This window comes from Folsomia candida, unplaced genomic scaffold (genome assembly GCF_002217175.1).
Source record: "Folsomia candida strain VU population unplaced genomic scaffold, ASM221717v1 Fcan01_Sc012, whole genome shotgun sequence".
NCBI lineage: Eukaryota > Metazoa > Arthropoda > Collembola > Entomobryomorpha > Isotomidae > Folsomia > Folsomia candida.
In genome coordinates this window covers 4,298,438-4,310,879 of record NW_019091204.1, presented here as the reverse complement: position 1 = coordinate 4,310,879, position 12,442 = coordinate 4,298,438, and the positions used below count along the sequence as shown (strand labels likewise).

Genomic DNA, 12,442 nt, shown 5'->3' with positions numbered 1-12,442 from the left:
TCCTACCAAAATTGACTTGAATACCCCCAATGTTATGTAAAATGGCACCGCCATTTATCTTCCATACATTGAGGGGACGTCCATAAATTATGTCAAAAATTCTAGACTCCCCTGAACCACTTAACATGTGTCACATAGGCAAAATAACTCCCGGGCTTTGCACCCCTCCCCCCTGTCCCCTCTCTAGCGTGTCATCATTTATGTATGGTCCCCAAAAAAGCAAAACATTTTTTAACTACAGAAACTGACCCATGCATGCATTATTTTCGCAAAAAATGGGAATTTTGACGTAGCAGCACCCTCGGGGGACCTTTTGACACAAAAATTTTTCAAAAATATGATAGGGCTTGTCCGGGATTTGAACCCGGGACCACCCGCACCCTAAGCGGGTATCATACCCCTAGACCAACAAGCCATTTATAAGAGAGTTGCAGCGCTGTAGAGCTGTTGATTTCATGAGGTAACACTGTGTAAACAAGACAGGTTTAATTTTACATGCGCAGGTACATAACTTGCATATGTACATACACTATCATGCATAAGTAGCTTACATATGTACATTAGATATACGCATGTTTAGTAAACTCGTGTGTATAATACTTGATTTATTGAACCATAGCCAATACCCATTGCACATTATGAATGGTGACATAATATTGATGATCGTAAAATAAATAAAATAAAATAAATTCTTGGTCGTAACACGGGTCAAAATATTTAGAAACTTTGTGCCAAAAAAAGACACTCGTAGTACCTAACAATAATTCTTTCATAGTAATGCCACTACAAATCTATTCCTAGAGTTAATACACTTACTATAAACTATGTATATACTGGAAGAAGATGGTAAATCTTGTAATTAGAAATACAAGAATATTTTAAGCTCGTATAAGTTTACTATTAGCTATAAGAAGGTAAATTCTATGAAACGGCAATGCAATGTTATACACAGACCAATACATTAACTAATACTTACACATGTTAAATAAGGACGCCATAGTTTCTGTTCTCTCTTTACAGCCAATGTATTATTATTTTTGCCTCCAATTAGTAATATTCATCCCATTTTAAAGAAAACCGTGATTTTTAATGTATTCATTTATTTAATACATGGAGACTAATTAAACCAGGTAAATTTAATTTATATTTAATAGCAGCAACACATTCATATATTTATGTACATTATTTTTACTTATGTTTTTGTAGAAACTCACAATACTACACGCTCATTTTTATATTATTGAGTAACTTACTTTCACACTAGTTATATTATTATCATTTTTACTTTAACTTATATATAAAATTTTCTAGATATATTAATCTATATTTTTGCCAGCCTGAAGAAAATTTTTTGAAACCGGTCGCAGATTGTGGTGAATAATTCATTCATTATGTAGTTGAAGTGTCTTTCGCCTCGAATTCTTTCAAAGTTATTTTACATTTTGTCGCTACATATTGCGGAAAAGAGAGCAATATGAAGTTGGATATTACTAAATTTAATTGGATTCAAATTTGGAATTAACTGATAAACTTGTGATTACCGTTCAGATTTTAGAGAAGTACAGGTAAACAGAAGGTGTTCAGCGGAACAAATATGTATAAGAACGAAATTGTGCAGTTTGATGCCCCAATTGGGCCTAAATAAATTTAGTGTTAAAATTGGACAATCCTACATATCTTTAAATATGGTCGTGTGTATGTACACCGTTAAAAATCTGGTAGAATGACATAACTATATATTCCGTACTGGTAATGATTTGGTAGTAACTTCTTACCGAACTGGTAGTAGTTTCTTTCCAAGTTGCAAATTTTTAGTTACAATTATTACTGTACCACCGGTAGAGTCATAATATACATATGTACTACCGACAGTAATAATTTAATACCAGTTTTCTACGAGTATAAATATGTAGATATGTTCATCAGAATGTATAACCATGATAAAATTTATGTTACCCCTTCGCACAAGTAAATACATTCTCCATTCCATATTAAGTCAATCGGACTACATACAGTACTGGCAAGTTCGCAAATGAATTTCCAAGCAAATTTTTTGCTAACTTTTTTTTACTGACAATGCTACCCTCAATTTAACTTTGCAAAATAAACAAGAAATACATTTTCCATTAGAGCATATTCAATTTAATTACCTATGTATTTATTCCAAAATAGGTCAATTCATATTGAAGTAAGTAATTTTTGAATGTATCACAAATTGCAATCAATTTACATGAAATTTATCAATTTTTATTGCGAATTTACGACCGTGTTTAATTTTTTTTTACTAAAGTTACTAACGAAGCGAATTCGTAATGAATATGGAACTTTTCAAAATAAAGGATAAATAAATTTTCCAACGCGGCATCTTGAAATTATGTATTTATTTCAAAACAAGTCAATTCAAGTAAAAGGAATATTTGAATAACTTGCTTTGCTCAATTTAAAAGTTTCCGAATTTCACATACTCTACTTTTCACTTCTTCCCTTTCCCCCTCTTTACGAACCACTCCACGGCTTCGTCAATACTAATCTTGCCATCTTTATTGGTGTCGGCTTCCTTGACAAATTGTGCATAATCAACATTTGCATAATCCCCTTGGCCCATGTGCGCTCGTAATGTTATGAGAATCGTTTTGAACTCGCTTTCGTCGATGAAACCATCTTTGTCCTGGTCCAACGCGTTGATATGGATTTTCAAAAGTTCCTCCGCATCGTCAATGAAGGCCAACGATTTTACGATAAGATCCAGCGGAAATCTGCCTCCGAGAAGGCGATTTGAGTAATTTTCGTACTCCTTTAACTGTTCAGGCGTGTAAATATATCCAATCGCTGCGAAGAAAGTTCCCAAATCTGAGATACTGATGGATTCATCTTTCCCGTTATAAGACAGCATTTTGCGGAAAGGTTGTTCCACCTCGTGACTTGAGTAGCGACGATTTTGCGACATCTGCACGAGTAAAGAGTTAAATAATAATAAAAATGGTTTATTCTGTTAGGGGTCATCCATAAATTACGTCATCAAAAATTCTCGATTTTAGCACCCACCCACCCAACGTATGCAGTAAGGAATAGAGCATTTTAACATGGGAAAGATAGGAAGACCTAAGCCACACTCAAAATAAGGTAGTAATGAATCATTACCATGAGGAATCACTATGTGTCTCTAGAATTTCTCTGAACTTATTATTACCATTCTACAACAAATCGTAACCGACGTGATAGAGACACATAGTGATTCTGCATAGTAATGATTCATTACTACCTTATTTACCTAATCACTTAAATTATGACGTAATATATGGACGTTCCCTTATTCACCGTGTATAGTTTGAAAGAACTCCTCCACTAGTCTAGTGGTACTGGGAGATAAAATCTCGTTGAATTTAAATTAATATATTTGCCTAGATTTGTCTCAAGTGGTTTGAAATATAAGAGGTTTGACCTTCCTATGTAACCCACTGCTTACAATTAGTAGTCAGTGCTGCTAAGTAATCAGTGATAATTATACGATTGTCGGGAAGTATCTGAATATTTAAATGAAATAGTTTTTCCAGATTGACACAAGGTTGAAAAAGGCCGGATGAAATTTTGAGGACTCAACTAGTCGAATGAACTAGTATAAATGAAGAACTTGAAATGTGACGCTTTTATACATTCGGGAGACTGAGGATATATGAGTAGCATTTTTATAAATTTAAGGAAAACTCACCTACATAACAACCAACTCTTTACAAAACTTATTACGATCTTAATTTCGTGGAAAGTTGTAAAGTTGTCGGAAAGTTGTAAATAAAGTCACATTTTATGAGGGACTCTAGAGGACGACATTATTTATTGGACAGCTTCTAAACATTGAGGAAAACCTGCCACAAAATTAGCCTAATTTCAAGGTGGATTATCATTGAAACTATTATGATGCACAACTATTCACATATATTTATATCTACGTATGTAAATAAATGAAGCTTAAGTAAAAGAAATGTAGGACATAATAAAATTTATTTCACAACACAACAACCTCCCTAACCTGGCACAATGGTGGAATTTATCGATGAACTGGAAACGGAAAGTTCGAGAGGGTTTCACGAATTACGAAAAAATAAGGAATAACCATACTGACTGACCATTAGAGATTTGTATGATTAGATACACAATACCCGTATTTTATGTGAGAACTTATGGTCGATAATAAAACGATTATACATTAATTGTTACATATTTATGACATATTGATTGCAGTACAACTCTGTAAAGGGAAGATAAGTAACTCGCATTTTCCTTTTTCCTTGAATTTATGCATTCAATCATACATATTTGAATTTATATTTGAATATAATTAGTTTCCATGATGGCTTCCTCCTTCATGGTGACCACCCCCGTGATGATTTACCCCATGATTACACTTTGTTTCCGTTGTTGGAAAAGTAACGCAAACTAAAGTAGGGTAAAATCAGTAAAATAAACCCGGCGATTGTTAAATTTAAGAAAATTAAGTAAAAGCGTCTGTATTGTCCAAGTTTTTAATTAATGAAAACACAGAAGTTGAATCAAAACGACAATCAAATCTTAATCATTAAAGAAATTACGACCGTATCCACTATTTGCAATTCGAGTCTTTCTTTTTTTGGAGAAAATGAGATTCGTGTTACGTTACATAGGGGGGAGGGTGGGGGGTAGTTGGTAGTTGACAACTACTAGTTGTCTTGCGCTACACTGGTGGGGGAGGGAGGGTTTGAAAAAATTCGATTTTACGAAAAAAGTCGAGGTAATATAAACTTTGCATTTTGTCAACTCCCCGATTAAACGATAGTTTTCATATTCTTAGCTGCTTGAATAAGTTATGAATTGTCGTAAATTCTTTCTGATTAATAGTCAATATTCTGATAGGTAGAAAATGACAATTTACATACATATTCACAGGGCAAACAGTTTGGCTGTTATTCGATACGAGTAAACTAAAATATGCATGAAATTACTTCTCAAACTTACAGCATATCCTGGCATGCGTGACACTTAAAAATAGTGTTACACTTTTGAGAAGTTAATGCGGTCTGAATTCTTGATTTATTTAACTATACTAAATCCATACCTATTCACGATCATTCATGTGACTGATTATGATAGAGAATGAGAGTGAATGAAAATGAATTTCCTATGAAATTAATGAATGAAAATGAGTGGTTCAGTCACTTCAGATGAGTGACTATGAATGAAAGGATTTCTCGCTCCTTTAATTTGTCATCCTATACGAAGTAAGAAATGAAGTCAGATGAAGTGAATTCTAATTAGTTTAAAAGAAAATGATTGAGTGTGAATTAAAATCTTGTGTCAGAAATCGGAATGACTGAAGTTTGAATGAAAAAAGTTTTTTGAACAGGTATAACTAAATCCAGACTAACGTATATTTGACAAAGAGTAAAGTTTACTCTGGATTTTCTAGAGTTTATTTATTCCAAAATTCAGAGTGCACTTACGTTTCCAAAGGGTAACAATCTTTTTAAGAGTGTATCATACCATATCGCAAACTTGATGTCATATTTAATTCAACAGTTCACATATAATTTTTTACGATAACCGAAATTAGAAAGAATGGATTAATGCATCGCTCAGTGTTCTTGACGACTTGTTTCGAATATCTTTATTTTGCAACGACTTTTTCAAATTTCCGCCATGAAATGGAAAACAATATTGCACTCTTGTGCAAAAACATTGGCAGATTGGTACAGATTGATCTCCTCGATTTTGAAAACACTCACTCCTTTCAATGCTTTAAGACGGATCGCAACTTTCTCCGAGTTCTTATACCCGCAGATTATTACGTGGGATAGGGAAACAAGGGCACCAATCCCGAATTCGGGGATTAAGCTGATTCCATGGTTCCTCATTTCTGGCGTGGCCATTTTAGCAGCCTTGCCCACTTTTTGGATCGGAATTCGCGAAATAATCAGCAACAAAAAAGACCCCGAGATTTCGGTGGCACACAGTTTAATAATAATTTTTCAATTCTGCGGTGAGTTTGTCGTAATCGGGATGATTTTTACGCTGCTATGCAAAACGCACGAGGTCTGCTATATTTTTGGAAGTTTATTGAAGTTGAGCAACCTTGGTGAGAGGGAGGGTAAGAAAAATATGAAAATTTGCATGCTTGGAGGATGCACTCTTAAAAATAATGTTACCGTTTTGAAATAAATTTAAATGGTCTATAAATTTTGGATTATCCAAATCCAAAATGATTTTGTACATTTAGTTGAAGAAACACAATTTCATTCACTGTCTAAAGGGTGTTGACTTAATTCGTCCCAATTTTTCCTAAATATTAGAAAACTTGTGAGTTAAAACTGGAGAAAATTTGGGGTCTTCTTGTGAAAGTTATGCCGCTCATGATTAATATTAATGTTCTTTCCACACATGGTAAAATTTCAAAGGAAAATGATAACTTGTTTGAAGGTTATGAATAATTGTGCCCAAAACGCCTTAATCGGAACGAATTAAATCAACACCCTTCAAAATTACGAAATCATTTTCATTCAAAGGCGAAGTAGGAAATTCATACTGATTCACTGTCATAATCAGTCTAATCATTAGACTCTAATGAACGAAAGTGAACAGGTATGTGTGTATGATTAAGGGCACGTTTACTTCTGAAAGGGTAACATAATTTTTAGAGTGTATTTACATTTAGGAGTAGAAGGTCACTACTTGTCGGGCCCCGATTTCGATCTCCTTTGGATATGTTGTAGTACTACATGAGTGTAGAAAAAGTGAAGGAGCGTTAGACTCCATGAGCCCATCTACGCCCGCCACACCCCCTCAAAGGCGCCCAAACCCCCAGAGTTGTCGCACTAAAATCATCGCCAAAAATCGAGTTTTGGTCAGATTTTCTAGAAATTTACATTCTTGTGATCCCAGATAGTTGCTCTATCATATCCAATAGCAAACTCAACTTTTTTGAAATTTCGAATTTTTTCAATACATACGCTTGGTCAGAAAATCTTCGAAAATATTGAAAATTTCAAAAAAGTTGAGTTTGCTATTGGATATGATAGAGCAACTATCTGGGATCACAAAAATGTAAATTTTTTGAAAATCTGACCAAAACTCGATTTTTGGGGATGAATTTAGTGCGGCAACTCTGGGGGTTTGGGCGCCTTTGAGGGGGTGTGGCGGGCGTAGATGGGCTCATGGAGTCTAACCCTCCTTCACTTTTTCTACACTCATGTAGTACTACAACATATCCAAAGGAGATCGAAATCGGGGCCCGACAAGTAGTGACCTTCTACTCCTTAGAGTAACAATAATGAAAACCGGAATTACTTCACACAAAGAAAAATTTGATTTTTATAAGATTCTCAGCGTTTGTAGAGCTGATTTTTACGAGTTCAACGGCACCAATAATTTGGAATTACTCCGCCCCCTCGCTGAGTGGGAGGAGCCCAAAGTTGGAAAAATTCGCTTCGTCTGCGATTTTTAGCGCAAAGGCGGATCAATATTTTTGAAAACGGTTTTCACCAAAAGTTTCCTAATTTTGTTCCCTACAACCGTCTTTGACCGGTTGTACACAGCGGTAGATTGGGAGCTAACACAGCAATAGATAGGCAAGAACTCAAAAATATTCTTCTGTGTCTGGAACATCAGGGAGTGGTCATACACCAGACGAAGTATATATATTCCAGATCCTCCCGCCGAGATCTTTCCAATGATGCTGCATTTATGGGGTAATGTGAGATTTGACCTATTTTACCTATAAGGTCCAAATCATAAAAGTTGTTTAAAGAATTTCAGAAAACGGTCAAAAACGGTTGTAGGGAACAAAATTAGGAAACTTTTGGTGAAAACCGTTTTCAAAAATATTGACCCGCCTTTGCGCTAAAAATCGCAGACGGAGCGAATTTTTCCAACTTTGGGCTCCTCCCACTCAGCGAGGGGGCGGAGTAATTCCAAATTATTGGTGCTGTTGAACTCGTAAAAATCGGCTCTACAAACGCTGAGAATCTTATAAAAATCAAATTTTTCTTTGTGTGAAGTGATTCCGGTTTTCATTATTGTTACTCTTTACAAAGATTTATATATATGTAACTAACATTAGGAAATTCGGAAAAAACCTCCACCCTTGGCCTATTTATGCACGGACTCATCCTCTGTTTCGCTTCCTGTCCCCCGGTCGCGGGACTGATGCCACTTATCGTCCATAACATCGATCCGACCTACTTCTGGTTCAGAAATGTAACCTGGTTAAGCCCCAATTTGAAAATAGTGGTCCGAATGGTGATCATATTTCCTTTAGCTCTGCACATTTCCAATCTCGTCTTTTGTGTCTCAGTCATTGGTTCGAATGGGATCTTAATCTATTTGAAGTGTCTCACGGAGATGACTAATATGGACTACAGAATTACCAAATTTTGCAATGTCTCTATTGTGAAATTTCGCAAAAGTTTCGCAATGTACAAACAAATCTACATTATCACAACGGTGTCGAACGACGTGCTCTATTTCATCCTACCGATCGGACTATTTTCCTCCTTGTTACTGGGCATCGTCTTTCTCTACGTGGTGATCGTCCTCACGGGAAAAATATCGCTGGCCGTGACCTTCATCGCGGGGTCAATTAGTGCCGCAATAATTGGCATGGTTCATTTGGTTTTGCCGCTAATGGCGGAAATCACAGAGGCGTCAGGAGATTTTATGAGGGGATGGGGGATAACACGAGGGCTGAGTGGGGGTGACCGGAAAGGATTGAAGGCTTGTAGACTACTGCGCATTTGGGTGGGGCCGTTTCAGTATGTGAGTAAAAGTTCTAGGATGGATTTTATATCGACCCTGCTGTACTACACGGTTTCGCTGATTATTTCCGTGAAACCGTAAAGTTTACGGTTTACGGCGTAAACCTTGTTAGAGATATGGTACGTACAAATTGAAATGCAGACATACCGGTTCAAAAAAACGTGTTTCATTCAAAGTTCAGTCATCCCAATTTGTAACTGAGGATTTGCATCCACATTCAGTCATTTTCTTTCAAACTCATTTCATTTCACATCATCTGAATTCATTTCATAGTTCGCCCCAGGTATTAAGCATATAGTGAAAACAGAGACGGGTGAGAAATCCCACACTCTTAGCAACTTGGTAAAGAATTCTTAATAAGCGTCTTTACCGAGCTCTTGGTAATTACGCATCCTACAAAAATTATACGGGGTTATTACCGTAACAATACCAAACGGGTAACTGGCCTTCCACCGCAATGTTCTAACTTATCTTTATAATTTTGGTAATAAACTACTACGAGCCGGTAATTATATCCTACAAATTTAGATAACACTCTTTACCATAATTTTCATTAAGTGTAGTACAAATGTTTCCCGTTGTGGTGCTGATGAGATCTACATTTTGGTGTAGTTTATTACCCTGGAGGTAAGAATTTTAATACATTTGGTGTTAATTGTGAGACGCTAAACATTGAGACAGTGGCGCATTTGTTAGTTTTAGTTTTCGCTTAGCTCAACTCAAGTCAACATGACGAAATTAATCCAGTGCTGCCCGTGAAAAAAAAACGATAAAAACTTCTGGAAATTCTGGAAATATAGAATTTTTGGTAACAGGTAAGTATCAAATTATCATATGCAGGCGCCTTATCAAGATGGCGATCGAAAACCATCATAATAGGAAATCTTTAATAATAATTTTATGCGTTTATTTTTTCAGTGAAACAAAAATTTAAGTTGGGAATCGGAGCAGATTTGAGTTTCATGTAAATATTTATACATGTGTATTTCTGTAACTCAATAGTTTGCATTATACTTAAATTTTATAATTATGTATGTTTCAAAACTATTTTACAATAAATATAATTGATTGAAAGATTAAAGAACAGCAAAAAATCTATTCTTTTCGGTGGAAATCTGCACAACATTTGGTAATAATGGGGCATACTAAAACAAAGCATTAATAGCGGTATGAATAGCACACCGTGTACAAAGTGGTATGGTTTATTACCAGGCGGTAGACATTTTACTACATATTGTAGTACATCTGTCATACATCATGGTATTAATTTTATCCCAAAAAGTGTTCTTTATTACCACTTCGGATTCAATCAATTTCTTTACCGGCTGGTGGTTATTATTACCGTTTCTGCAGAGTCATATACGTGTGCATTTTGGTAATGATTTGGTAATGATTTTATTTAGAGTGCATCAGTGAATGAAGTTCATTCACAGTCACTCATTAGAAACGATTGAATCTTTCACTGGAAATTGGTCTTTGGGTAATTATTATTTGGGAAGAATAAAATAAAGTTAGTTAGATTGAATGTCGTAATTAAATGATAAAGCTTTGATTCTGCATTGTAAATCGGCAGTAGGTTTCCATACGGATATAATGCATACTAAAAATTGGTAATGAAATATCTCCATTTGGAGACAATTGATCACCATATATTATCGTTCGGTAAAGTTTTATCACCGATTGGTAATCTACGTTGTTTCCACGTTAAATGCAATTTACTATCGTACAGTGACAAAATATTACGACGCGGGAGATAATTTTTTTTATCTCCATAACGGAGATAAAAGATTTTGTCTCCCGGAAGATACGAATCGTCACCCGTTCTTAGAGCAGTATAGTACCTACACGCGGAGACGATTTTGGTGACGATTTTGTTTAGAGTGTAGTAATGCCATACTAAAAATCTATTCCTAGCCTTAATACACTTACTATAAACTATGTATATACTGGAAGAAGATGGTAAATCTTGTAATTAGAAATACAAGAATATTTTAAGCTCGTAGAAGTTTACTATTAGCTATGTATAAGAAGGTAAATTCTATGAAACAGCAATGCAATGTTATACACAGACCAATACATTAACTAATACTTACACATGTTAAAAAAGGACGCCACAGAGTTTCTGTTCTCTCTTTACACCCAATGTATGTTTTATTATTATTTTTTCCTCCAATTAAGAATATTCATGTCATTTTACAGAAAACCGTGATTTTTAATGTATTTATTTATTTAATACAAGGAGACTAATTAAACCAGGTAAATTTACTTTATATTTAAAAGAAAGGTAGAAGATGTCGATAAACTTTATGTGATACGGAATAAAAGCTTGACTTTTAATCGTGATTAATTGAAATAAATTCATTTCACTATCTATATTATATTTTAAGTAACTTAAAGGGTGTAAATTTAATCCGGTAACCCCCATTTTTCGGCCCCAGCTTGATACAAAGTCAGCTATAATTTTTGATCCCGTTAATGTTTTTCTTTGAAATTTTTACCATAAGTGGAATGAAGGTACATAAGTGCTAATCATAAGCACCATAATATTTGGACGCAGGTCCTATAAGCGGGAAATTCCAAGTGAAACCAAATTTCTCCAAAATTCGGAAGTGTCCGGAAAGCTTCGTGTACATTCATGGACGAAAATTTTTTCAAGGATGAAAAACAACCTGAACAACCTAGATGGATCACACCTACCAGGAAAACAAAGCAAATGCTAAAACTTCACTCGAGAACTTGGAGTTCTGGGCCCCATTTCACCACACCCTACTCTGCACTCCAGATTCTGCACTCCGCACTTTACAAAATTTGTAGAGTGCAGAGTGGGAGCGTTTCACACTGGCGAGCTACTCCGCGAACTCTTGCTCCACGAAAATGAAGGTTTGCGGAGTGAAAATGCGGAGTTCATTCACCAAAATTTCAAAAGTTGTTAATTTTCTTAATGTGGTTTCATCCTCTTCTTCTCACACGACTGACACCCTCATAAATTTATTGTTCTATACCCGTGATCATCCAATCAAGTGATAATATGGTCAGTTAATTTATTTGTAATTACAAAAAACATAGGATTATAGAAATATTTCAATTCATACATATTTCACTTTACAGTTGATATCAAATCATAAAGAGAAACACAAAAAATCTACAGTGCAGACTTGATATAACCCGAGTCAGGCCAAGAGTTATCACGCCGACTTTTTTGCATTAAATTTTATCTGAAAGGTGTACAAAAAAATTTAAGAATTTAAATTGATTTTTCAAATTAAAAAATTTAAATTGATTTTTCAAATTTAAATTCATATTCTTCCATGAGTAACAATTAGCAACCTATGTGACAAATTTCAGCTTGATACGACGATTTAAAAAAAATCGGTATAGGGTCCCTGCATGACTAAAATTTTACTTTATATTCTTTCATTAGGCACCATTGTCAATCTCTATACCAAATTTCAGCTTTCTACAATAATTTTGAAATTTTGGTGCATAATACCCCATCCACCCAGATGACCCCCACCAGTCAATCACTTGACCGATTTCGTCCATCTACGAACTTGACTCCTCATTTGCCCCTTTTCTACATTTGTGCAAAATTTCAAGTCGATCGGATTAGTTCTACGACAGTTCAGGCAGACGGACATGACGGGTACATAAGCCCTGACTC

At 35.1% G+C, this 12,442-nt stretch overlaps 1 long non-coding RNA gene and 1 other non-coding gene across 2 annotated transcripts; one reads left to right on the top strand and one right to left on the bottom strand.

The window, feature by feature from the left end:
• Positions 1–343: 343 nt before the first annotated feature.
• Trnap-agg lies at positions 344–415 on the bottom strand. The gene has a single exon. It is a non-coding gene; the product is annotated as a tRNA-Pro (tRNA).
• An 8,564-nt stretch (positions 416–8,979) lies between these two features.
• Positions 8,980–9,859, top strand: LOC110855448. Its single transcript, XR_002548481.2, has 3 exons — positions 8,980–9,408; positions 9,478–9,596; positions 9,700–9,859. It is a non-coding gene; the product is annotated as an uncharacterized LOC110855448 (long non-coding RNA).
• The last annotated feature ends 2,583 nt before the right edge of the window (positions 9,860–12,442 follow it).